The sequence below is a fragment of the Cervus canadensis genome, chromosome 19, assembly GCF_019320065.1.
Source record: "Cervus canadensis isolate Bull #8, Minnesota chromosome 19, ASM1932006v1, whole genome shotgun sequence".
Classification (NCBI taxonomy): domain Eukaryota; kingdom Metazoa; phylum Chordata; class Mammalia; order Artiodactyla; family Cervidae; genus Cervus; species Cervus canadensis.
In genome coordinates, this window is record NC_057404.1 from 15,129,676 (window position 1) to 15,141,520 (window position 11,845).

General features: G+C 34.9%; 1 protein-coding gene across 6 annotated transcripts in view; it reads right to left on the minus strand.

Moving 5' to 3' along the window:
- The window catches only part of PCDH7 (protocadherin 7), a 447,041-nt gene that overhangs the window by 151,581 nt on the left and 283,615 nt on the right, over positions 1-11,845 (minus strand). The gene's annotated exons all lie outside the window — the stretch shown is intronic.

Consider the following 11,845-nt stretch of genomic DNA (forward strand, 5'->3'; position numbering starts at 1 on the left):
AAATGGCTTTATTTTACCAATACAACCTGATAGGCTAGTGCTGATCTATGCAAAAGGAAAGAAAACCTATTTCATTTAATGTTACTTAAAGTGAAGAAACCTATTCAATATATTTCATGAGCAATGGAAAAAAAAAAATGGTGGGGTGGGGAGGTTGGAACCCATTGAGGACAGTTGCAATTTCTAAAGAAATTTTTCTTTAACATTTTTTTCCCCTGTAAAATGTTAATAGTGTGGAAGCTTCTGACAGGGGAAAAAAAAAATTATTGGTGAGTAAGTTACCTCTACTACTATTTAAGATTCATTTTTTTATATTCATTGTCCTTTATGTAAAATCTTTCAGTTGAAAAGTCAGCAAAGAAGAAAGTACCGAAAATAAACACATTTAAATGAAAGTTTGCTTCTGGCAGGAAGGTTGTGAGGTGATCGGGAGGCTTAAACATATAAACACTTGGTAAGTTATTTTAAAAGAAATTTTAAACAAGCATGATTTATTTTTTTCCAAACCAACTGTGCCTTTTCAAAAAGCTGCATGTGAATGAATAATAACGTGGAAGCAGCATTTTTTCTCAAAGAGATGCATCTATCTATGGATGTGTTATGATTTAAGATAAAGTCATCGACTCAGAGCTAAAGTTTAGACTAATTAAAATATATAAATTACTTCTCTTCTGACCTCAAGGAGAGAGGCACAGGCTGGCATCAGCACAAGCCATGCTCTCAGCAGGAGAATTATTATTATAAATGGAACAGAGCTTCAGATATTACAGGAATGCACATGTCAAAATATTTGGGGCTATAACTATAGACAGAATCAATATAACAGACACAAGTATCATTCTCCCCTTTGATTTTTCTATTAAGTTGAGCTGAGAATACCTCAAAGAATAATTATTTCATGTCAAAATTGCAAGAAAATTTGCATTAATCAGTAAAGCAGTTTTATTTAAAGAAACATTCTACTTTAGTGACATTTTGTTATTGACTTCTAGTGCATTTTTTCATTTTCTCAGATTATATCTCTATTCCTATTTAAATCGTGGATCAGAAACTAATTGGATTAGCATCATTGCAAAAATCCTGGCCTCTATTCTCTAGACCCATCTAAGTAGAGCCTAAAATTCTAGCAAGTTTTTGTTTGGTTGTTTGTTTTTATGCCAATTTACCTTAAACAAGACAGTCTACATTAAATATCGGAGCACTTTCAATGGTGTGGTGAAACTGCTGGGCTATTAACAGTATTAAATAGTGCACGTTGCTTCAAAGAGCAATAGTCTGATTTGGAAGTGTGTGAACATGTGCTGGGGTAAAATGTGTGTGGTGCCAGAATGCTTATCATTTTATTCCCCTGAGACACTAATATATACCTAGAGTTAAATTTTGACTCTAATCATGCCTGTCCTCCTTTGCCCCTATAAGTTAAATAAAGATTCTCTATTTTTCATTTAATATTTTTCAAGTATGTGCCTTTATAAGTATGTTGGTGATTCTCCATTAAAGTAAAAAAAGCTAGATGAACAGAATTTGTAAGGGTGAAGAAGGTATTATTTGCTAAGGTTGTTTATAAAAGCAAAGCAGCTTTCTCTACATATTAGAAGAAGCTATGTTCTATCATATTGACTCAGCAGCCCTGATTTTTTTTCTCAAGAGTTTATAATTAAAGTAGTACAGTCCAAATGATGCTTTTGTTGTTTGTTTTTTGTATACAATTCTTTAATTGGACTTCAATATTATACTTGTTACGAAAATATTGTGTTAATCGTAGAAGAAAGGGTAAATATTTTTGTTCCCAACATCAAATATGAACATATTACTGGATTTTTCCTTTCATTTATGTAACTACTCCCAACAATAAAAAATAACACTGAAAGGTACTGGTCCAAACAGCTTCTCTATAATCAGATTTCAGTTCACGCTTCTTCACCTCACGATTTAATGGCTGTGTTAGTAGGCGTCTTTTTAACTTCCTTTTAAAATGTAAATCCATGCTGGTAAATGTGTGTGTGAGCTGTGTTTCATTGAACAGAAGTTTGTGTGTCCATACAGATTTGAAAAAAAAAATATATATATATATGATCATCAAACACATCAGATATATAACTATATACATAAAGACAATTACATTATTAACAAAATTTTACATCTAAGTGAAAGAACTCCTCATATGACTGTAATTTGTACAATGATTATAAATAATACGCTGTGCTGTTCTTAGTTGCTCTGCGACTCCATGGACTGTAGCCCGCCAGGCTCTTCTGTCCATGGATTCTCCAGGCAAGAATAGTGGAGTGCGTTGCAGTGCCCTCTTCCTATCCCCTCAAACATAAAATATGTTCTGTTAATCTTATTCACTACATATGTAAAAGCATATGATTAATATTGTATTATGAAATGAACATGTAAATGAATTTTAAAATATATGCTAAAGAAAATTTTGAACTCATATGGACAAATAGGCAATACTTGTCTTATTTTTTCTGTTTTTAGAAACAAAATATATTATCTGGTTTTGTCTAGTTTTAATGAGAACATAGGAGACAGTCTGTGTGATATTTCATGGACTTTTTATTTGCCCACAGTCTTTTGTTAAGGGTGGCTATAATTTTTGAAAGTAATAACTTATGTTGGGTTTAACTTATATTGGACATTTTTATCATCAACTTGCTTTCATCTTCAATACTACCACTCACAGTCCTAGTTTCACCATCTAATTAATGCATTTCCTGAAGTTTCCCCATCTTTATACAAGTGTGTATATGGTGCATACATAGATTCCAAAATACATAAGACATACCATCATTAGTTAACACTGAAGACAATGATAATAGCACTTCCATTTTGTTACCATTTTATTAGATATAAGAGCTAATTTTTTGGACTACACCATTTTTTTGTTCCAAACTCAGTTTTACTAGATTTTGTGTAGATGAACCTCATGCTGCCACTTCTTTTCTTTTATTTCTCTTTCATTCTTTTTGTCACGCATTTTGTTTGCAATGAGGAAGGAAGACAGGCAAGGAGAAGGAGAGGGAAAGAAAGATGGAAGATATTCATAAAAGTAAATGAATGCTGTGTTCTGCCATTTAATCTACCTCAGACTTAATTGAGCCCTTTCCCCATTAAAAAGAGATTGGGTAGCTAAGTTTTACATAACGTGAGCCAGATTTAAGACCTCAGAAAATAATTTTCCAGGATCATAGCTATTTTAACTGCCTATCTTGATGAAATATAAGAATCAACAGGTTTGATGCATTTAAGATATAAGACTTTAAGAATACTGTAAGGGAAGGCCAATACATTTCGGTAGGAGCCGGATGTCTATCTTTATATAAGGGCCTTCAGATAGTGAGAGTGCCTTTGTTCCAAACTGAAAGCACTTTTTGAGTCTGAAAAAAATACCCTCCTAGTTTGAACACCTACTGACATTATTTTCTAAATGTTAAAATTGACAGCAGAAAGCTACTGCTGTTTTCTGTAATTCTGTAAAAATCTTTGCCCACTTCAGCCTACTCAGTTGCAAAGCTAGTCCAGATGGGACCATGAAATTTTTGCAGCAAGTTCTACAGCACATAATTTTGTTCAATAAAGTTATTATGCCACACACAGCTGTATACTGCCATATAAATGAGCACATGTGCAACAGAATTTTTGTACTATAAGTTTTATAAGACTAAAATTGAGATTATATGGCCATACACAATAATTTATTTGAAACATCAACATGTGCCTTGCTCTAGGGTTACACAAATGGTGCCATTTCTTTTCCAAGGGAAAGAGTTTGTCATTTAATATTCGGTATTAACACAAATGTTTTCCTCAGAATTATAATCTAAATTAGGTGATTTAAAATACATCAATATATCATTAACTTTTACTTTAACATATTAGATCTATAGAAGAATCAATTCTCCCTAACAATGGTGAAAGAACCTAATCACTCTCTAAATTTGCTTTTAATTAGCATCATCTGCATTAACTGGTATAGCTGATAGCAAAACATTACAATGCACTGCTATTTTATATTTAAAATGTAATATGTCTTTTAGTCCCATGTCTCTCTGAAGGACCTTAGCCATTTCTGCAATGCCTTAGTAAATATTTTCAGATGTATTGCTCAAGAATTTTCTCTAGGAAACTATGGAAGACTATAAATGGGATGCAGTAAATTTCCAGGTGACTATTTGGTCTTCTTTATGTTCCAGAATACTCTGAAAAATATTTTTCTCTCTCTTCCATCTTCATCCTCATAATTCACTAATTCTCAGTCACATTTTTGAGTATTGTAAAGAAAAAAAAGTATGTAATCAGTAAGAAGCTGAGAAGGAAATAAGGAATCTACCATTTATTCTATGTCATGTCTTGCCAAAAAAAGTCCATAGAGTCAAAGCTATGAGTTTTTAGTTGTCATGTATGGATATGGCATTTGGACCATAAAGAAGACTGAGTGCCAAAGAATTGATGTTTTCAAACTATGGTGCTGGAGAAGACTCTTGAGATTCCCTTGGACAGTAAAAGGTCAAACCTGTAAACCCTAAAAGAAATCAACCCTGAAATTCATTAGGACTGATACTGAAGCTGAAGCTCCAATACTTTGGCCACCTAATGTGAAGAGCTGACTCATTGGAAAAGACCCTGATGCTGGGAAAAAGTGAGTATGGGAGGAGAAGGGGGTGACCAAGGATGAGATGGTTGGATGGCATCATCAACTCAATGGACATGAGTTTGAACTCTGGGAGATGGTGAAGGACAGGGAAGCCTGGTGTGCTTCAGTTCATGGGGACACAAAGAGTGGAACACAACAGCAACTGAACAACGAACAACACTTTCTTGTACACATTATGTTTCACAATAATTATGAAATACAGGCAATATTTCCTAGGGGAAAAAATGAAAAATAGAAGCAAACAAATAAAAACCTAGAGCTCTGAGAAGTTAAGTGACTTTCCATAGGTAACAGAGCTAGTGTTCACAGCCAAGTAGTGTTACAGATGTTCCAGGTCATGGCCATATTTCAGGTCCTCTGGTTCCAAGTCCAAAATGTTTTCCTCTATACCATAGATTCTAATGGTGTTTTTGCCCCTAGCCAGGCTTTTTCTCTCTAAAGCAAAACTGTAAACAAATTAATAACATTCTCTGGTTCAATGAAGACCAAGATTGGTCTAATCAAAATCATTTCCTTATATTTGACCATAGACCTATGCTTTTTTGTAATGACAGCTTCCTGGACAATTAAATATTTTTGAAAGTACCTTTTGAACTAACCTAACTCTCTTCTCATATATCCTACCTCATTTAATGGCATCACTCATAGTTAGTACAATATAAATTTTAGCTCTTCCTGATTCGTCCATCTTCCTTACCCCCAAACCTAAAGAATTCCTCAATTCTATTTCAACTCTAGAAATCTGTCTTTAGAGAAGTTGTCTTCAAATATTAATGTGCTTCAGATTCTCTGGTGAACTTGTTAAAACATAGGTAGCTGGAGGTCACAAATGCTTACTACCTTGGTTCTGGTGATGCTGTTATGTCCAAACTTAGCAGGAGCTATACATTAAACATACGCAGTTTTTGATATATGAATTATATCTTAATTAAAGCAAAAATGGTTGCTGGACCCTGCATCAGAGGTTTTCATCCAATAGGTCTTGGATGGAGCCCCAGACAATTGGCATTCTTTGCAAATCTCCAGGTGATGTCAATGCATCTGATCAGAGGACCACATTTTGAGAGGCATTAGTCTAGTGCATCCTTTCATTCTTGTCAACTCCTTGTGCCAGGCTCTCCTCAAATCTTGACCAGACAACCACATTCCAGGATGTCTCCCTTGCATAAAATGCTCATCTTAATCTCAATCTGTCCAACTCCTATTGAACTTTCAAAGTTTTTTTCAAAGCTCATATTTTTTTGTGTTAAATATAGCCAAATGCCTCCTAGCAAAGTTCATAATGTCCTATGGTGATTTTACATTGCGCCTAGTACTAACTCAATTGAATTTTTCACTATATTATATTTAATTATCACTTTTGATCCCTTTGGGGGGTTTATTTTTATGAGCCAAATTTTCCACTAAAATAAATAAATAAATAAATATCTTCAATGTTTCCCATCCCCCATTACAAACTAGGAGAAACAGACAACTTGTTTGGCCTGCTGACCAATACTTCATTAAGTATTATTTTAAAATGACTTGATTACAAATATATCATTCAGCATATATTATCACCTCCAACATGCTTGTTAATGCAGAGCCGTACTGAGGAAAGAGTTCAACATTATCTGCACGAATTTAGAAAAACAACTTGTGTAGGCATGTGTCTCTGAGATACAAATGTCTAAATCAATATACAGTTATTTTTGTGTGATTTAAGTCTTTGTCTTCAAATATACACAGACTGTATCTTAATAAATGCCTGAGGATTTGGCCTATCTTCATCATCAGTATTAAGGATCTTACCTGTCATGAGTATTTGGAATTTACTACCTTCCACACTTATGCTTTCTAAACATAGACATAAATTCTAATTCCATCAAAGCATTATCTCTTATACTAAATGCATTTTAAAACCCAACAAAAGCTCCATCCAAACTGATATTGAAATTATTAAGGACTAAATGTACAGCCCAAATCCTTTCCTTCCATGACACAACTTATTACTAATATTATTATATAATTAAAAAATAACTTGTTATATAATGGAAAAGACAATGTTATAAATTTCAGAATTACAAAATAAATGTATTTTGTTCTCCTCAAGCACTTAATTTTACCATGTGTATCTTTAGCTGGTAACTTTCCCCGTAAATTACCTACATGGAAATAAGGTAAAACTTTCAGATTGACTGATTGATTTTAATTGCTCTGGTATGAACAATAACAACAAAAATATCCAGCATATGCTTAAATCATCATGTTTAGAGTTCACTGATTTTACTGTTATACTTCTGTGGCAACTGGTAGCCAATTTAGCTTTGTCGAATAAACAGGATAAATTGAGAGTTTTCTAAGTCTAGTTAAATCATTTTCATTACTGATAAGAAAGCAATTTGAATATTGCAATAGGGAGTATAATATCTTGAAAGATGGGTTTCATTTAAAACCATGGATTATCACCTTTGGAAAAGCCTTTGAATCGTTTTGTTAAAAAAAAAAAAAAAAAAAAGGCTGGGGCCAAATTCGGACTGCTAAGGACTACTTTATCCTCATCAATTATAAGTAAGTTTTGTTATCCCCCAATATTATACAAGCCATGATGAAACTGTCTATAATCAACTATACTTTAAAAATAAGATTGATTTTTCCCAGGTATCTGACTAGGTGAAGAGATGTTACCACGTCTCTGCCAAGTTTATACAGTTTCTTGAGGAACCCACTTGTCAATTCACAGAAGCATGTCCCAGGATAAGCTCAAAAGGTCTGAGCGGGTGTGCTAAACTAACAGTCTCTCAGAGAGACAGAGAAGTGCTTTGTCTCTTTACTTTATTTGGCTTTGTTTCAAAGCCTTTTCATTTTCATGAAAGTTTTACTCAGTCTGTCCGTGTTGAAAAATAGGCTTCTCCGCTGGAATTCACATTCCCTTCCTTCTCATCGGGCTGCAGTGTCAATTACTACCCTACCTGAGGATCCTAGCGAACAGTTCCACATTCTGCCGGCTTCCTCCCTAATTAGAACCACCAAAAGGAACAACGCAGTTGTTCCTTATGTCTTGGTCTTTAGCTATGAGTATTTAGGTGACACAAAAATTACCCTAAGCTTTTCCGAGACTTAAAATGATAAGAAGAAGTAGTGCCAAAAGGAAAACATTGGAAAAAATCTGAGGAAAATGTGGACTTTTTTGGTGTGAAATGGAGAGGAGAGGGAGAGGGAAGGAGGAAAGAAGGAAGATTTTATATATTTATCTATTGTGCTCAGTCATGTCGGATTCTTTGCAGCACCATGAACTGTAGCTGTCCACGGGATTTCCCATTCAACAATACTGGAGTGAGTTGCCATTTCCTCCTCCAGAGGGTCTTCCCGACCCAGGGAACAAACCCACCTCTCTTGCATCTCCTGCATTGGCAGGTTACCACTTACCAGGTTACTTACCACTAGCACCACCTAGGAAACCCAATATTTATCTGCTAGGCTAAATATAAATCTGTGTATACACATTGTGATAGGCAGAATGGCTGCCCAAAGATGTCTATGTCCAAATCCCAGGAACCTGTGATCCTTTTAGGTTAAGGGCAAAGGGAGGCTTAAAGTGGCAGACCACTTGACTTTGAGATGGGGAGACTATCCTGAATTATCCACAGTCATGGGGTCCTTACAAGTAGAAGAATGAGGGAGGTCGAGAGAACTGGGGGGATGACAGCCTTAGAAGTACTTTCCCTGTGATGCTTTAAAGACGGAAGAATGGGGCCACTCGCAAAATGTGAAGTGGTAGCCTCTAGAAGCTGAAAAAGGCAAGAAAAGGAATTCTACCCTAGAACCTATCAAAGGAATGCAGTCTTCCTAATATTAATACTTTGATTTTAGTCCAGCGAGATCCACTATTGACTTCTGACCTCTAGAACTGTAAGATACTAAATTTGTGTTGTTTTATACCACTAAGTTTGTGGTAAAATTAGTTCAAGCAACAATAGAAAATAAACATACATGTACATACACTTGCCTCATTGTTTACCTTTAAATTAGAGAATTTCTCTTTTGTGTTTAAAGATAAACACCATCCATGTCAATGCCAACGCACAAATATAATTCAAATCACACATAAGAGTCATAAACATAATGTAAAGATTCCTTGTGTCTCTGTTTAAAAAATAAAAGGAAACAAGTGGCATTAATTCTAATAACATGTTTTATTCAACCTCAAATATACAAGAATGTATCATATCTATATGTAGTCAACACGCAATTATTGAGATATTTTGCATTCTTTTTACTGGCATCAAGTCTTCTAAATCTGATGTGTGTGTTATAGCACATCTCACTTTGGACTAATCACATAATAATTGCTCAATTATCACAACTGGCTAGTAGCTGCTGTATTGGGCAATATAAATCTAAATATTAAGACGTTTTAATTTCTGAAGTCAATTTTGGTGATAGCTTTGAATATACTTATGTGGTTAAAAAGCTATAATATGAATTTGTATCTGTTTTTAATAAAGAATAGTGATTTCTTTAAATATTTTACAGGGAAAAAAATTTGACTTAATCAAGACACTAAACATAAACACAGAAATGTAAATGCTGACAAGACCATATCAATCTATGAATTCTTTTAAAATAAGTAAGTAGAACATTTAAATACCATTCCAAAATTTAGGTGGGCATGTTGGAAAGCTGATCTTTGAGTCACATATAAATTTGGGTTTTATCATCTATTTTTCCAATTTGAATTTCTTTCTACCTATTCTATTTTTATTCTTACAAGTTAGGCATAAAATGTTTAGTGCAAAACAAACTAAAATAAAATGAGTTTGCTTCTTTACATCTACTCTGAATAGCTGCTTATTCATATCACAGCACAGCTGCCACAAAGCTATCATGGGTCATGATGTCTGCTCAGAAATAGGAAGCTAAAATAGCCAAAGTATTACAGGTGAAAACACAGGTATATCAGAAGATCTTTTTCCAGCTCTGGTTAAATTCTACAGGATTCCAATTGCTTATAATTTGGGATAATCTATACAAAGATAAACTGCATAGTTTATTCTTAATATGATTTAAATAAGCATTTTAAATAGACATTTCACAGAAATATAAGCAAGTGTAGATTATGGGAATCAATAATCTTGAAGGTTTTTATTTCAACTTAAGCAGGTAGCAGGATTTTTCCCCATTATTCTTGTTTTCCTAAATAGAGCTGACACTTCAACCAGAATTTTAAGTAACTATACTGATATTTGAAAATCTCAACAAGGCAATGCAGTCCTTCTCACTGTCTACATATACATTCTATCTAAATAGCTATCAGCCTAGCATATTTTTTGTTCCCTTTCTAGTTTCCTAACTTACATCTTTAGGGATGTTATAAACTGAACATATGCCCGTACAGAAACGCCCTCTTCTGAATATTTGGTGGGCACTGTAGTGGGTTTTGCTGTTGTTGTTGTTTTTAGTTTAACTTTATCCCAATCTTCTGTTTAATTTATAATGAGCTAAATCTTCCAACTTGAGACTTTTTTTTAAAGGATAGTCACTATTGGCAAAAAAAAAAAAAAAAAACCCTTAAATTGACGGTGTTCTTCAAAGCTCTTAAAATATTTTCTTTATTGTACATTATAAAGATAAAACTCCCACTTGTTTCCCCCACCTTCCCTGGCTTTAATTTACCTTTCCTCTAAGGCTGTAACAAAACCTAATACAGTCTAGCTGATGCCCAGATATGGGTATGCTATTTTTGACAATTGTCTAATACTTATATTAGGAATTAGCAAAGCCTTACACTTTATGAATGAAGTTATTCATCATTATCAGTAGTATCTTGCCACTCCGATGGCCCCTTCACTCTCTATTTTAATTCAGTCTAGGTCGTAGATGCATTAGCCTCACAGGCACCATGACTCACTTTGGAAAAGGAAAACACAACAACCCGATTTCAAAGTACATGAACACCTTGCTCCTTAGATTTACTCCAGAAAACTTGTCAACCGCAGTATTTACCCATGGAGGACCTTCTAATGGAAAAGGCAGAAACTAGACTCAGAAGAAACACAGGGTGGCACGCATCTCAGCTCCTCCAACTTTACATACGACGGAAGTGACAAGAAGTGAACATCTTAGGAAGGTCTGCTGCTGCTGCTGCTAAGTCACTTCAGTCGTGTCCGACTCTGTGCAACCCCATAGACGGCAGCCCACCAGGCTCCCGTCCCTGGGATTCTCCAGGCAAGAACACTGGAGTGGGTTGCCATTTCCTTCTCCAATACATGAATGTGAAAAGTGAAAGTGAAGTCGTTCAGTCGTGTCCGACTCTTAGCGACCCCATGGACTGCAGCCTACCAGGCTCCTCCGTCCATGGGAGTTTCCAGGCAAGCGTACTGCAGTAGGTTGCCATTGCCTTATCCGAGGAAGGTCTGAGTGGCAGACAATTCCTGGAAATTGTTTGCCAAAAAGAGTAAGAGATAGCCTTCATTGCATATTGACATTATGATGCAGTTGGGGGAGAGAGAACTTACTATTGATATGTGTATTTTAGTGCTAGTCAATTTTTTCCATTCCAGTTTGTAATGTCAGCTCTTTCTCTTTCAGCTGATGCTGTTATTTATAAGATCACAGATTGAAAGCTTCTCAAATGGCGAAGACTATTCCCTAAGTTTGGCTGAAATTAGGAAATTGGCCCCAGTTGAATTGGCCCTCAGCCACCAGGTACATAGTTCCACAGTTTTACTACTAAAGCAAAAACTAGAAGTTTAAGAATAAAATTTATTCCTCCTTCCTTGGGACAATTCTTTAAGCACTTGAAAACAGTATCATTTTCTCCAAACTGTATAAGATTGTTGCTAGGCTGAGGCACTCTGTAAGATCACCACATACCCTTAGTGGCTAGTGGAAGAGAAAATGCTAAAACCCACAGACCCTATTTATATTCATGTGGGTTGGGAATTATCCATTATTAGCCATGCAGCAGAAAAGGAAAAAAAAAATCCTTTTAAGGATACAAATCCTTCTAAGGATACACTATACTCAGAAGATCCCTTACATAGCATTTAGAATGATACTGGCTGACATGCTAACATTTACAGAACACTAGAGAGACGTTCAATGCTATATGTTTGTAGTACTGGCTCATTTAATCTTCACCACAATTCTACAATGTACAGTATGAAGGTTTATTATTTCTTCCCACAGAAGCAAATAAGG